The following is a 15,697-nucleotide window of genomic DNA, read 5'->3' on the forward strand; positions in this document are numbered from 1 at the left end:
GAAGGCACTGGCTAGTATCAGAACCAGATTTACACACATATACTGTATGAACATGATAGAGGAGCATATCTGGGAGAGCTGTGCTATGTTGTGCACTGTGCACATTTTGTTGTAGTGGAGAATGGGACCTTTGCGTGCACCCGGAAAAGGGGACGTGGCCTCACATGAAATGACATGCCTGCGAGCCACTCCCCCCCTGTTTTTGTCACTCTGGGGGCATGAACGCAGTCCCTCTCGCCAGTGAACAGAAGCTGCACGCATGTGAATTAATCTTTTCTTACCTATATGAAGTCTCTGCAATTGGAAACCCCTGAAGAGATTGATCCTTCCTGAACAGGCAGTATATTGAGTCAGTATTCACTATTCATGTAGGAGCTCACATAGTTCGGAAGCCACCTGTTTTTGTGTAGGAATAAAGGAAATATCATCACCTGATAATACATAGTAACAGAAGTTTTGGGGCAGGACAAAATGTGAGTTTCCCTGATCAAGCAATATTACTAAAATATATTTGCTAATTTGGTATCCTTTATATCAGTAATATTTTTTTTTAGAATTGGTGTCTTACTAAAGATTACTGTCCCCCAGCCTTTTCTTCTAATCACATCAGTGATTCTACCTGTGTGTCTTCTAAGGGTTGGGTATGAAATCATGTTGGTTGGGATACCGCCGGTCAGAATACCGACAGCGGCAATCCCGACACCCATAAGAAACAGAGGTAAGTCTAACCCTAACCCCTACCCTGCCTAAATCTAACATCCCCCCTTGTGCCTAAGCCTAACCTTGCCCACCCCGGACCCTAAACCTAACACTCCCTCCCTAGTGCATAAACCTACCCCCCCTAGTGCCTAAACCTAACCACCCCCTCCCCACACCCTAATCTTAACCCTCCCTTCCCGGTGCCTAACCCAACCCTCCCCCTAGTGCCCAACCCTAACTAGCGATTCTTACCTTCGAGATGTCAGCGGTTGGGATACTGGTGCCAGGATCCCGACGCTGTCGAGATTTGGGTGCTTGTATTTAGACCATCAGCATCCCACATGCCGGAATGCTGACTACATCCAGTCTTCTAGAGATGCGTGGTTTGGTTTTACTTAAATACGAATACACCCAGTGCCATCTACTGACACAGAACAGTAGAACTGTAGAAGAGCTCACATCTCCAGATCATGAGAGTACCAATGTTTACTGATGGTGAATGGACTAAGATGAGGCTACGCACAGGATCTGTGAGATCACAAAGCAGAGAGCAGATGGATAGGGCCCTGTGGTGTCAGTGGAGGGTGCTTCCCTAATGATAGGGGATTCAGTGGTGGCTGTATTGTTCCAGTTAGGGAGGCAGTGACATGGGAGGGGGGATACTGCCTGGATGAGGGGGGAAAGCTGGGGGGAGTGATATGTGGGGACACTTGGCTGGATGGGAGGGACAGTGATTCTGCAGGGGGGCACTGGGCTGGATAATAAGTGGTGGCAGTGAGATGGGGTGGGAGGGGAGGAACACTAGGCTGGACAAGGAGGGACACTGGGCTGAATAAGGGGGGCACTGTGAATGGGCTAGCTGGGGGGTTCTAGGTGGGGGGGCACTGGCAGTGGGTTTGTTAGGGAGAGAAGGGAGGAGACACTGGGATGGGGGCTGAAATGGTTGGAGACACTGAGCTGAAGAATGGGGAGACACTGGGATGGGGAGGTCAGTGAGATCAGGGTGGCCACTGGGCTGGGGGGAGAGGGGATGCACTGATTTGGGGGAATAGGAGCACTACCTGGTGCTGCTGCTGCAGTAGACAGCAAGCCTCCTTTGCAGCCCCACAGCATCTATATCTCTGCTCCGGCTGCTGCTGGGATCTGGTCATGTGTCTAGTGTCTGGAAGAGGTAGCATCCAGGGGGAGTGGGGGTGCAGCCAGCTTGGTGGGCAGAGACTGGTGTTGTTGTGCCCAGCCCTCAGACTTCAGCAGCCAGTGTCAGTGAGAAGAACTGTGAGGACTGGGGGCGGAGACTCCCTCCTTCTCTCTGGCTGGATCAATGCACTCCCCTCTCAGTAAAGCAGATTTACAGCTGCATCCCCATACATAAGCCGTGCCTCCCATTTCCACCACTTAAGCCCCACCTCCCAGTGACATCAGTCTCCAGGAAGGCAGAGAGGGGTGGAGAGGCAGCCCGCATCACTGCAAGGGGGCATGGCTTTGCAGCATGCAAAATGTATTGTACTCTCACTCTATCTGTCAGGAAAGACTCAGGTCTGAGGTCGGCCTGAGTTAGACTTTAGTAAAATCTAGCACCCTCTGAATTTTATGGTGCCTGGAGCTCGCACTCTACCTGAACTGCCCTCCCTATGCCCCTGTATATGGGGCACAAGATAAATAAGATTTTGACAACAAACTATGCTTGCCTACCCTCCAATTCGGCTGGGAGCTTCCCAAAAGTCTTGTGCCACTCCTGGCCCCCCGGAAAGGTAGGCAGGCCGCCGACCCCTCTGACCCCATGCCCCGCATTAGCTAGAGAAAGTCCTGCAACAGGGGGGGCGGAGACGCGATTCATGCTGAATCACGTCATTTTGTCCCCGCCTACTGCTTCACAATGTCAGTAATATCGGCATTGTGTACCAGGGGCAGGGCAAAATGATGCAATCACATTGCCACGTCCCTGCTCCACCCACAAATACCGGTAATCTGTCCAGCCCTGTCCTCTTCTGCTGGCCACACCCCCCTGCTATGCCAATCTGGCTGCTCCCTCCTGGAAGGGGCAGCGAGAATATCTGCGACCCTGTACCAAATATATTCATATCTAAAACCATACATCACACACAGTCACTATTTGAATACTACTCCAAGTAGAAATTCTATTGCAAGTTATAAGGAAAGTTTTCTGAAAATGTTTGGTTTTTACATAACAAAGAAGTATACAGTGGGCCTGATTCAGACCTGCTCGCGAGCGCAGGATGCTCGCAAGCGGGTCGATGGTGCCCAACTGCGCATGCGCACGACGGAGGGAGCTCCATCGTGCGCATGCGTGAGACCCGGCTAGCGAAGGGGTAGCCGGGTCTCGCACCAAAGGGTGCGTGCTGTCGATGTTGATTGACAGCACGCCCCCTTTGATGGGAGTGCCTGGGGTGTGGCTGCCAGACGGAGGCGTTCCCATGGGAACGCCTACCGTCTGAACCCGGCCCCACTGACATCAGTAGTGATGTCAGTGGGAGTGATTTTGGCTCTGATAGAGCCAAAATCACTCCAGGGCTTGCGGCAGCGAGACCCTACCGCAGGGTCTCCGTCGCAAGCCCGATGGTCACGATGGTCTTGACCATCGCGACCATCATCATGGACGCTCGCTATAGCTGTGGGTGGTGACCCACAGCTATGCGAGCGTCCAAGAGGCCGCTCCATTTTCATGGCTGCTCCAAGAGGCTGCTCCATTTTCTGGTCAGAGCGTCCGGCTCTGTATCAGGCCCAGTATCTCCTATGCATACAACACTAAGGAAATAGTACATGTGCACCTGGAAGAGGAGACCATGAATGAGATATGGTTAATGTGTAATGGTAATGACAAACAATCCGATACCTACAGTATTGTGGTGGGGACAGGTCATAGTAAAAAAAAAATCCTTTCCCCTCCATTGTAGAAATTTCCTATTCCCCTCCATTCACGTTTGTAATGCCATACTCACCATTGATTACTGGTTGTGACTTGCCATTTGCAGAAACCTATATTGAAAAGATGCATGAAAGTGGGCATACCGTAAAACTGTCTCCACATTAGGGACAAAGGACCTGATTCAGACCCGTTCGCTAAGGCGTGTTCGCTCGCTGTGAGAGATTTTCGCCCATCTGCGCATGCGTATAATTCACAGTGCGCGTGCACAAGCCATTCGCTGTGATCTGATTTTGGTAGCTCGTAAGCCACTATCGGGTCGCTACTTTGAGTGCCGTTTGTGGGTGGTAACAGGGGAAGGTGCTTTTGAACGGGGGAGTGGTGTTGCGAACGCAGGCGTGTCAGTCCACCAAAATGCCGTTTAAAGGGTGTGCATAATTAGCAAAGTAGCGTCATTGTACACGTCACCTGCATGTATTTCAGCCCGCACTGATTGCAGTGCTTGCAGCAGGGAAAGGCAACCCCAAAGACTGCGAGCTGCTCCGATCGCTCACAATGGTCCCGATTAATCATACATTTCCCGGAGATGATATGTGTTGCGAGAGGCAAGGGGGCATCTTCAGACACTTACGAGCGCACTTTGCCGTAGCTCGCTAACACACAGTGGGCGTCCTTACACGACGTAGTGCTAGTGCTTAATTTAAATATCTGGCGCCCTTTTGGCCAGCGACCGATTGCATCTTGCGAGCGGGTCTGAATGAGCTCCAGGACCTGATTAATACCCGCTCACTGTGAGCGATTTTCGCCCATCTGCGCATACGTATAATATGCAGTGTGCGTGCACATGCCATTCATTGCTATCGATTTTGGTAGCTCGTAAGCCACTATCAGGTCACTGCTTTGAGTGACAGATAGTGCCGTTTGTGGGTGGTAACAGGGGAAGGTGCTTGTGAACGGGGGAGTGGTGTTGCGAACACAGGCGTGTCAGTCCCCCAAAATGCCATTTAAAGGGCGTGCATAATTAGCAAAGTAGCATTATTGTACATGTCACCTGCATGTATTTCACCCTACACTGATCGCAGTGCTTGCGGCGGGGAAAGGCAACCCCAAGGACTGCGAGCTGCCCCGATGGCTCCCGATGGTCCCGATTAATCATACATTTCCCAAAGATGACGTGTGTTGCGTGAGGCAAGGGGGTTCCTTCAGACACTTGCGAGCGCACTTTGCCATAGCTCGCTAACACGCAGTGGGCGTCCTTACACGACGCAGTGCGAGCGCTTAATTTAAATGTCCGCCCCTTTTGGCCAGCGAGCGATCGCATCTTGCGAGCGGGTCTGAATGAGCTCCAAAGTACTGGCTATGTGGGACAGTAGGAAAGACTCATTAAATCACCCGAACCTTGTAATTAGTTTCCCGCATTCTCTCTCCCATTTCTAATTAGCTGATTGTCCTATAGTTATTTTCTCTCCCAATCATTCCCTGGTAAATTATTTCCTGCTCTCTCTTACTTCTATGCAGTTCGTTATCCCCCTCTTCTTCGAAATTACTTTGGGGTATACTTACTAGAGTGCAGTATATTAGAAGTGGAGATGTTAAGTATAGCAACCAATCAAATTCTACTTTTCATTTATCTAGCACCTTCTACATGATATAAGCTAGAATCTGCTTTACGTGCAGCACTTGGCTCCTGATACAGTGAGGGAGCCGGCACTGCACACAGGCTGGTCCCTGGGGTCAATCCGCATCTCAAGACCCCCAGAGTGACTAAAATGGGTGTTGAGGCCGCGAGGCAATGCACCCTCGAATGAATGAAGCCACTCCCCCTTTTTACCATCACTACTACTATTCACTCCGGGGCCCGCACCGGGTGTCACTAGGGTGAGTGAAGCCAGTGCAGGCCTACCAATCTGCTCTGGTATTCTACTTTGTACCATTTATAATGTTTAAGTCTACATAACTCTGATCAATATGTATGTATATTTTGTTATTAAAAATGTCTCTGATATTTTGATAACAAGCATTTGTCCATCAATGCAATTTGCTCCTCCCCACATGGAACATATGGGATGAATATGGGAATTGAAACAGCACAGCAAGAAACAATGATGAGCTGTTCTAACTGACCGCCAGTACACACAGCACAATGAGCAGATATATCTGCCATCGGCTGTGCTGCACAGGCAACGCAACATCATTCACAAACATATCGCTGCTACACACTGGCCGACACACACACAAAATATTGGCCGATCAATTGATCGGCCAATATATCTGCCCAGTGTGTACACAGCATAACATCCCATTTATCTGCTTAGGTCATTGTTTGGTTTAGGACAAATGTATCAGAAATATACCACTAGTATTTTAAATGGACTTTTAAAGGTGTCCACATTATAATTGTGTCTCTATACTGTAGATATGGATATAAGCCTTGTACACTAGTAAAAAGCATATAAGGTGTATTGCAGCTTGTAAGAACTTTCTGTCAGATAATCCAGATTTATAAGCTGGTTTTATATTTTTTATGTAACTATATGTCATTAGTATTAGAACATAACTATTTTTAATTTCTTGTTGATTTTTATATACTGACATGTGATATAGTGATGGGGAAATGTTTTGTACCCAGTTTTGCTATATTATTTACAAGAGTACGGGAAGATTAAATAATTTTAGATAACATTATTTTATCATAAAGTAAAATTATTTAAACGTTACATTGACAATATAATTATAGTGTGGAATGGTACTAGTGATTCTTTCCAGGATTTCATGAAGTAAATAGAGGAAAATTATTTTAATTTAAAGTTTTCAGACAAGATTGATGAATCTAAAGTAGAATTTTTAGATTTAATAATAAGTATGTATGAAGTGAGGCTCAATACAGGTTATTATATTTAGCCTGTGGACACTTATAGTTACATTCACTATTGCAGTGGTCATATGAAAAAAAACAGAAGACAAATATCCAGAAATCACAATTTAAACGCATTAAATGAATTCACAATATAGAAACAGAATGTGAAGATCAACTCCACTTGTTTGCCTGTAGTCTTAATAAGTAAAAGGCTACCCAGCTCTTGTTATATATAAAACGTTAGTGGAAGTTCAGGATATAAATAGAGAATTGTTATTGGATTATAAAACTCCTGTAAATAAGATATTATTCAATACACAAACAACCATATGGTTTTACATGTTCCATTAAGGCTTCTTAGACATGATCTGAAATTTCACAAAACCTACTGAATTTGTGCCACTCAAACTAAAAAAAGCAATGAAATTACAATCATTAAGGCTGATTCCTTAATGGACGTGTACCTTGTGCAATACAGATATGGTATGCCATCACACCCTGTGGTTAACTGCAGATTCAGGACTCTCACAGAATGAGATTGCTGTCTCTCACAAAATGGTGGAGCTGCTAATTCACTGAATTGTGTGCTCATTGGAATACACACATGCAGTCTATGGAACTGAGGTTTGAGCAGTTATGTGGCTCCCACAACCCACTCAGTGCCCACAATCTTCCCATTCAATCACCACAACAATCTCACTGGCTTCCAACTTCCTTCTCACTCCATACATTTGTCTCATTTAGAATGCACGTTCAGCTCCCTTATTTTTAAAACTATCATATTCTGTCTATGCATGAACACTTTCTTCCCCTATATGCCTCCATGCTGCTATATATTCCCAAATCCCTACTGCTGTGTGGTCTCCCAACTGTGCTAGTCTGTGTTCCCTCAACAGCATCAATCTGTTTTTCCCTAGCTGCACCGCCCTGCATCCGTGCTTTATCCACAGCAAAATTGCTGTCTTTCTCTTATCTGTGGCACTCTTTCTTCCTTCATCTGCACTACTTTGGTCCCCCCAACCATGCAACTCTGTCTCTCCCCCACCCATTGTCACCACTCTGTCTTCCTCCCTATCCACACCAATCTGTCTACCTCAATCCCTACTGCTGTGTGGACTCCGAACTGTGCTAGTCTGTGTTCTTTCATATGCACCAATCTGTCTTTCTCCAACTGCACCGCCCTGCATCCGTGCCACTCTGTTTCCTTCTGCACCACTGCCTTCCCCTAAGCCGTGCTGCTCTGTCTTATGGAGCATACACACTGTCACATTTGTCAGATTTGTCAGATCTGTCAAATCTGTCAGATGAATGATTTGAACGATTTTTGACTGCATTAAAATGAATGGAATTGTCCAAGTCTGACTGCAAACACATCAGATGTCAGATATCATTATCTGACCATCGGGAACGTGCATCGTTCAAATCGTTCACCTTACAGATCTGACAGATATGTCAAATATGTCAGATTTTCCTTCAGATATGAACGATTGAATAATTTTTTAAGTCGTTATCATTCAGATCTGAATAAAAATCTGACCGTGTGTATGCTCCATGACTTTCCTCTGTGGCACTCTCTCTTCCTCCATCTACACCACTCTGTCCCCCAAACTGTGGAACTCTGTCTCCTCCCCCCATCTGCACTACTCTGTCTTCCTACCCATCCACACAAATCTGTATTCCCCAATCCTTACTGATTTGTGTTCTCCCATTTGTGTTAGTGTGTATTCCCTTATCCACACCAATCTGTCTTTACCCATCTGCACTGCTCTATCTTCCTATGTTCATTCCACTCTCTACCGCCATCCCCGTCACTGTCCCCCCAAACTGTGCCACTCTGTTTCCCCCCATCTGCTCCACTTTGGCTACCCTCCACCCATCTGTACTGCTTAATCCCTCCTCTCCATGCCTTTTTGTCTCACCTATCCACACTGCTCTGTCTCCTCCCCACATCCACACCACTTTTATCCCATCTGCACAGCTCTATTTTCTGCTTAGACCTCAGTTGCATAGACTGCATGTGTGTATTCCAATGAGCACATAATTCTGTGAATTAGCAGCTCCACCATTTTGTGAGTGACAGCAATCTCATTCTGTGAGAGTGCGGAATCTGCAGTTAACCACAGGGTGTGATGGCATACCATATCTGTATTGCACAAGGAACACGTTCAGCCTTAATGATCGTAATTTAATTTTTTTTTTAGTTTGTGTGGCACAAATTCAGTAGGTTTTGTGAAATTTCAGATCATGTCTATGAAGCCTCAATGGGACATGTAAAACCGTCAGTTTTTTTGTCTATGAAATTAATTGCTTTTTTCTAATTTATTAACCATCAAGATTTTGAGGAGTAAACCGGGCCACCTGCTGGGCTGGAGGACAACAAATAGGTACACTAACATGGGTGGAGGAGCAGACAGCACACAGAAGGTGTTATAAAGGTGCAGAGGAGAGACAGCTGCGGAGGCAGGCTGCAGGTGGGTGGGGCAGTGGCAGTAGTGGAGGTGCGGAGCAGTGGCAGCAATGGGTGTGCACAGAAGCATCAGCAGGCAACAAAGGGACTCACTGGTGCTGGGCATGCACCTGAGAAAATCAAATCAATAAGACACAGATGCATGGACGTATCAGTGAGATCCATTCAGTATTGCTTTAAACAATGAATGTGTAATATAAAAAAAAATTACGTGCCTCCACAGCACAACCAGCATCAGGCTTTGGAGCCCCAGTGCTGGTTGTGCTAAACACAGGGGACAAACAACATAGGGGTTCCCTGTACTAAGCACAACCAGCATCAGGCCTTTGGAGCCCCAGTGCTGGTTGTGCTAAACACAGGGAACAAACAACATAGGGGTTCCCTGTACTAAGCACAACCAGCATCAGGCTAATCAGAGCCAGTCTTGGTTGCCAAAATACAGGGTACGAGCGACGTAGGTGTTCTCTAAAAAAACAGAATTTTCCCATAGAGAAATCTTGAGGGGGCATAGTGTTTAAGGGGCTACACCGCAAAAGCTATTGGAGGCACAGTGCTGAAATTTGGCAAGGATGGGTAGAACTGTCAGTCAGTGTGGCAAGCAAAATTTCAGGGCAAAAACATAAAAAATCAGGACTTGGGAGTAATTTATATTTCCTACCGTCAGGACTTTCTGACACTCAATTAGGACCACTTTTCTGCTGTTCTCTATGCGGGATTTTGGGGAAGGCATAACTCAGGGTAGGGAGCTAATTTACACTTTGGGTTTGTTTTATTAGGTAGCTATTGTTCCAGGGTAGGTGCTTTTGGGGTTTAGGTAATTTGTGAAAGTTATAGTTTTTAAACTATTACCTCATGAATGTGCCATTATAGAGATAGGATGCATAGCCTCAGTAGGAGCCTCCATCAGGTGTACTCACTGTGGCTTCACTTAGGTGCACCAAGATGGCAGGTCAGTGTGGGTGGTAGTGGCAGTGGGTTCAGGGGAAGGAAGCAGCCATAAGCTGCGGCCGGACCTTGGGGATTGCAGGTGTTAGCTGTGGCTGGGACCCATGGGTGTTAGCAGCAGTGCAGTAGTGCAGGTGATAGGACCTGGGGGAGGTAGCAGCAGACTGATGCAGGCTCAGATCTGAACAATCTGTGATACCTGTATTTAAAAAACACAGAAGCAGGGATTGGTGAGTAAAACCCATCTGTGTTTCTGTGTAATTAAAAAAAAACGTGTGTAAAAAAAAAATGGCGTGATCCCCTCCCCAAAAACGACAAACAGCACCGGGCTTTGGAAAGCCAGTAATGGTTGTGCTAAATAAAGGGGACAAATGACGTATGTGTCCCCCGTATGAAGCACAACCAGCACCAGGCTTTTCAATACCAGTCCTGGTTTCCAAAATATGGGGGACAAATGAATTAAGGGTCCCCCGTATTCAGTACAAACAAGCACTGGGCTGTAAGCCGACCCTGGTTCTGGAAATACAGGGGTCAAATTGCATAGGGTCCCCCTGTATTTACCAGAACCAGCACCGGACTTTCTAGTGGAGGGGTGATGCCACAGCCAAGCGAGCCTTTTCACTGGGCCCCCCAGTCACAGCATCACCCCTGATCACTAGTCATCCCAGGCCGGGGATTACTGGGGAGCTGTGGACCCCCCAATAAAGCACCCCAGGCCAAGCTGATAGCCTGGGGCTATCCCTGGCACTCCTGGGTGGTGGGTGCCAGGTTGATTGTGTTGTGCATATGAATATATAAATATTGTCTTTTGCAGTAGTACTACAGGTCCCAGCAGGCATCCCTGCATACTGGCACTTGGAGAACCACAGGTGCCAGCAGACGGGACATTAAGGGCCTGCTGGTACCTATAGTACCCATGTAAAAGAAATACTAAAATAAAACATAAAGACACTGTTTTTTAAAAGTATTTTATTTTGCTGCAGCCTGTAAACTCTTTTTTATGGATGCCGCTCCCCCGGGACTTCTACAGCATCTTCACCTGGAGTGCCGAGGCCTTTAAGCTCTTTTCCACGGCCACCGCCATTCTGGGCTTCCGCAGCATTTTCTTTCTTCAGCTGATCTTTTCTCCAGCTCCCCGGCCAATGACTGAGTGGACGGCGACTCGCGCTGGCTGTATATAAGCCAGCCAAGGGGGTGGGGCAATGACGTCGCAAGCCATGATTGGCTCGCGGCGACCATCTGTGAATTTCAAAAATGGCGCTGAGGCGCCATTTTTGAAAAGGGCATGCTCGGTTATCACCATTGAAGTCAATGGTGAGAACAGCTCATTGGCTGAGATGCGGAAGGCTCACCTCTCTCAGCCTTTGAGCACTCCGCATCGGGATTTCTGAACTGAAATCCAAGGCAGAGCTGTCATTCAGATAGTAGTGTCCTTAGAGGACACTACTAATGTAAGAGGGTCTGCGTATTTGCATTTTTTATTTTGCCAAGACCCTGTTTTGCCTTCTTTGTGACAAAGAGGACAGATCCATGCATATGAGGAGGTGAGTATGGAATTTTTATTACAGGTACTCCATTGGATTGTCTACTGGAGAAGAGGACAGATTGGCTTCAGGAATACTAGGTGAGTTTGTGAGATAGTGTGTGTACATGTGTGTGTACATGTATGTTTTAATAAAATTTTGCTTTTCTACGAGTGTGTGTTCTGTGTTTTTTTAATACTGCTTTTGCTGTGGAACTACAGGTACCAGCAGGCCTGTAATGCCCTGCATACTGATAATTGTTGTTCTCAAAGTACCAGAATGTGAGGGGAGGCTTGCTGGGAACTGTAGTTCCACAGCAAAAGACAATATTTTAACTCTTTACACTATCAACCAGGAACCCACCGCCGAGGGGTGCCAGGGATAGCCCTGGGCTATCAGTCTGGGTCTTGGGTGCCCTGGAGAGGTGGCACCCTTTATTGGGGGGTCCCCAGCTCCCCAGGGATCCCAGGCCTGGGCTGACTAGCAGTCAGGGGTGATGCTTCAGCTGGGGGGCCCGGTGAAAGGGCTCCCCTGGCGGTGGCATCACCCCCCCACCAGAAAGAGTCCGGTGCTGGTTCTGGTAAATACAGGGGGACCCTATGCATTTTGCCCTCTGTATTGCCAGAATCAGGGCCAGCTCAGAGCCCAGTGCTGGTTGTGCTGAATACGGGGGACCCCTACATCATTTGTCCCCATATTTTGGAAACCAGGACTGGTTGTGAAAAGCCTGGTGCTGGTTGTGTTTCATACAGGGGACCCCTATATCATTTGTCCCCTGTATTTAGCGCAACTAGTATTGGATTTCTAAAGCCTGGTGCTGGTTGTGTTTCATATAGGGGACCCCTATATCATTTGTCCCCTGTATTTAGCGCAACTAGTACTGGATTTCTAAAGCCTGGTGCTGGTTGTTGTTTTTGGGGAGGGGGCCACACCATTTTTTTTTTACACAGGGTTTTTTTTTTAATTAAACACAGAAGCACAGATGGCTTTCACTGACCCATCCCAGCTTCTGTGTTTGTTATTTTTAAACACAGATACAGGTATTACAAATATTCCAGATCCGAGCCTGCATCGGTGTGCTGCTACCTCCCCCAGGTCCTAACACCTGCACCACCATCACCCGAACTGCCGCCACACTGCCAAAACTAATGCCCGCTACTGTCCCCAGTTCCCAGCCACAGCTAGTGCACACTAACCCCAACCCCCTCTCCCTCGCATCCTGCCTGCAGCAAACACCGGCTTCCTTCCGCCCGGACCCCACTACCACCCACAAAAGGCAGCCATCTTGCTGCACCCAAGTGAAGTCACAGTGATTACACCTGCTGAAGGCTCCTACTGTGGCTGCACAAGGAATTTAAATTCCTATCTCTATAATGGTGGATTTTTGAGGTAATAGTTTAAAAACTGTAACTTTCTCAATTACCTGAACCCCAAAAGGCCCTATTCTGGAACAATAGCTACCTTATAAAACAAACCCCAAGTCTAAATTCGCCCCCTACCCTGAGTTATGCCTTCCCAAAAATCCCCCTTAGAGAACACCAGAAAAGTAGTCCTAATTGAGAATGTCAGAAAAAAGTGCCAGTTGGAGCTTTAGATTACTCGAAAATCCTAATTTTTTATGTCTTTGCCCTGAAATTTTGCAGACAGCAGTGAGCGACAGTTTTACCCGTCTGTGCCAAAATTTCAGCCCAGTAACTAAAATAGCTTTGAGGTGTATCCCCTTAAACACTCTGACCACCCCCTCCCCTTCTGAAATCTCTATGGATTTTTTACTATTCAGCCTTAATATAAGGGTACTACTGTGCCCTTATAATACCATTTTAGAACTAAATATATTAATCAAGAAAAACAAATAAGGAAGATTATTACTAAACATTGGACATTTTTTAAAGGACATTTTACATTTAAAATCTGATCTTGTGGTTATCCTCCCATTGTTTTGGCCATAGAATGAGCATCAGTACTTCTTCCTATGTAAACTGTAGTGCCTTGTTTTTGCTCAATCTCTGCTCATTGACACTGTACCTGAATACTGTCTTCTACATTTGTTTCTTACCTAATTACACACTGTGCATTAACACTATGTACTCACTATCGTGTTTATTTTGTTATAAGATATTTTATATCTTTATTTTTCGTGATTTTATATGATGATTATGCTCAATTAACCATCCAGTTTATCTCGTCATGTATCATCCTTTCTGTACACTTTACTGTACTTGTACTGTATAATGCCTTTACTTCAATAAACAAATCTAATTTAAAAAAAACTGATCTTGTGTTTAGAAAAGCAGACAATCACAGATATATTGGCACCAAACATGCTAGAAATTGAAGAATCAAAAGACCTGATTTTTTTATCAGAGTGTAAATGTTGCCTAAAATGTGGGAACAATATAGTTTGCACATATTGAAAAATATTTATTTAATTAATAACTATTAAGTCTATAATATATATAGTTTTAGCAATTGTAACGCATCTCATGTAGTCTATTTCTTACAATGCAGGTGTGGATTGAGGTATATTGGAAAGACCAAAAGACTGCTTAAGATCAGGATTGAAGAACACCTTAGAAGCATTAAAAATAAGGTTCTGACTCATTCGATTCCAAGATTCATGAAAAATACATGAAGCTAATCCTGGATTACTTACTTGTCAAGCCAAAGAAATTGAGTAAAAAGGTTCAAGAGGGGGTGATCTTAATACAGTACATGTACAGTATAGCACAATGTGAAATGTTCTGGATTTTCTAACTGAATACACTGAAACCTACAGGACTTGATGAATACCATGAAATTGCTACATTTTGTAAATTGTATTTTTACATATCTCCTAAATTAAATACTGTATACATTCTTTATTTGCTTTTGTTTTGTTTTTCTCATATTTTTCTGTTCCTACAATGTATGGGCATTTTTTATCATGCTCTGATCTTGTCTTTTGCAAGTTGCCATGGTTGTAAAACTATCCATCCACCATTACTATTTTGATTTTTTTAATATTATGCAGTATTTACATATCTGTGTTGTAAACATGTTCAGTTGATACACAGATATTTATTTTTATTTAATTTTTCAATTATTTTTTGTTAATTCCTCCTACTGTATATTAAACCCTATAATAGAGCACACCAATTTTGGGTGTGATATATTCTATATGATTATTTCAACGTAGAGCCCTTCCATATTCCAGTATATCTGGTTTAATCTTGAAAGATGTTTTTGGTTGTCTAATTACGTATACTATTTTTGCTGTGTTATCTTTGATATGGCATTTTACATACTGCTCATTGATAGAGGATGCTTTCCGAATCCAGGATAAGAATTTCAGCCATGTTGGACAGGAACTTAATTTAAGTTATCTAGATAATTAGAAGAAATTAATCACTGTACAGCTATCCTCTTTTGGCCATTTCTTATTTTTATTCATAAACCTGAATATAATTGTGGCTGATGAATATGGCTGCTAAGATCCCTCATTACCCCTGAATAAATCCTACTAACAGCTCATTGACAGATTAAATACATTAGGTAGATATCCTGATCCATATTTGGCAAATAAGAGGCAAATGGAGTCTTCTGTATAACTGCTCACATAAAGCTACAATTGATTTTAAATATTGTACATTTGCATTTTTAGCTAGTAATAAAGTTAATAAATCTGTTATTCTTGGTACATTATGATTTCCTGGTTTCCATTTGAGATTATCAATTGGATATTTAGATGTATTTCCATCTTATGTCTTAAATTATTATGGTTCAGATTAGCACATCTATTTTTGTTTTTGGTACTGTGCCATCCATATTATCATATAATTCATTTGGTTCACATTGGTGTTTTTAGAAGTGTTTCAGCACTAGGAAGCACCTCTTTGTTTTCATTTTATCACACAATCTCCTGGCCAACAGTGAGGAGTCACAATCAGAGCAGCCCTTCCGAACAGGAGGATTGATTAGTACCTAATGTACTCTTAATTGGATTCCAAAAGTTGAATACGAGTGTGAGGTTGGAAACAGATAAAACAGAGTCAGAGTAGCCAAGCACCTACCCTTTATACAGTAGCAGTGGCGTATATATAATGGGTGCAGTGTGTGCGGGGTACATGGGCCCCTGGGTCCAGTGGGGCCCCGCACCACACACACTGCACCCATATTATTTTAGACTTGCCTGTCCGTGGTCCCACGTCGGGTGTCTGCGCTGCTCAGAACACCGTAAAATGGCCACTGCGGCCATTTTTTCTGATGTTTTGCACATGCACAGTAGACTTCGGGCACAAGAGTGGCCACCGCAGCCATTTTTCCAGCATTCTGCGCATGCGCAG

The sequence above is a fragment of the Taudactylus pleione genome, unplaced genomic scaffold (assembly GCF_031769625.1).
Source record: "Taudactylus pleione unplaced genomic scaffold, aTauple2 ptg000178l, whole genome shotgun sequence".
NCBI lineage: Eukaryota > Metazoa > Chordata > Amphibia > Anura > Myobatrachidae > Taudactylus > Taudactylus pleione.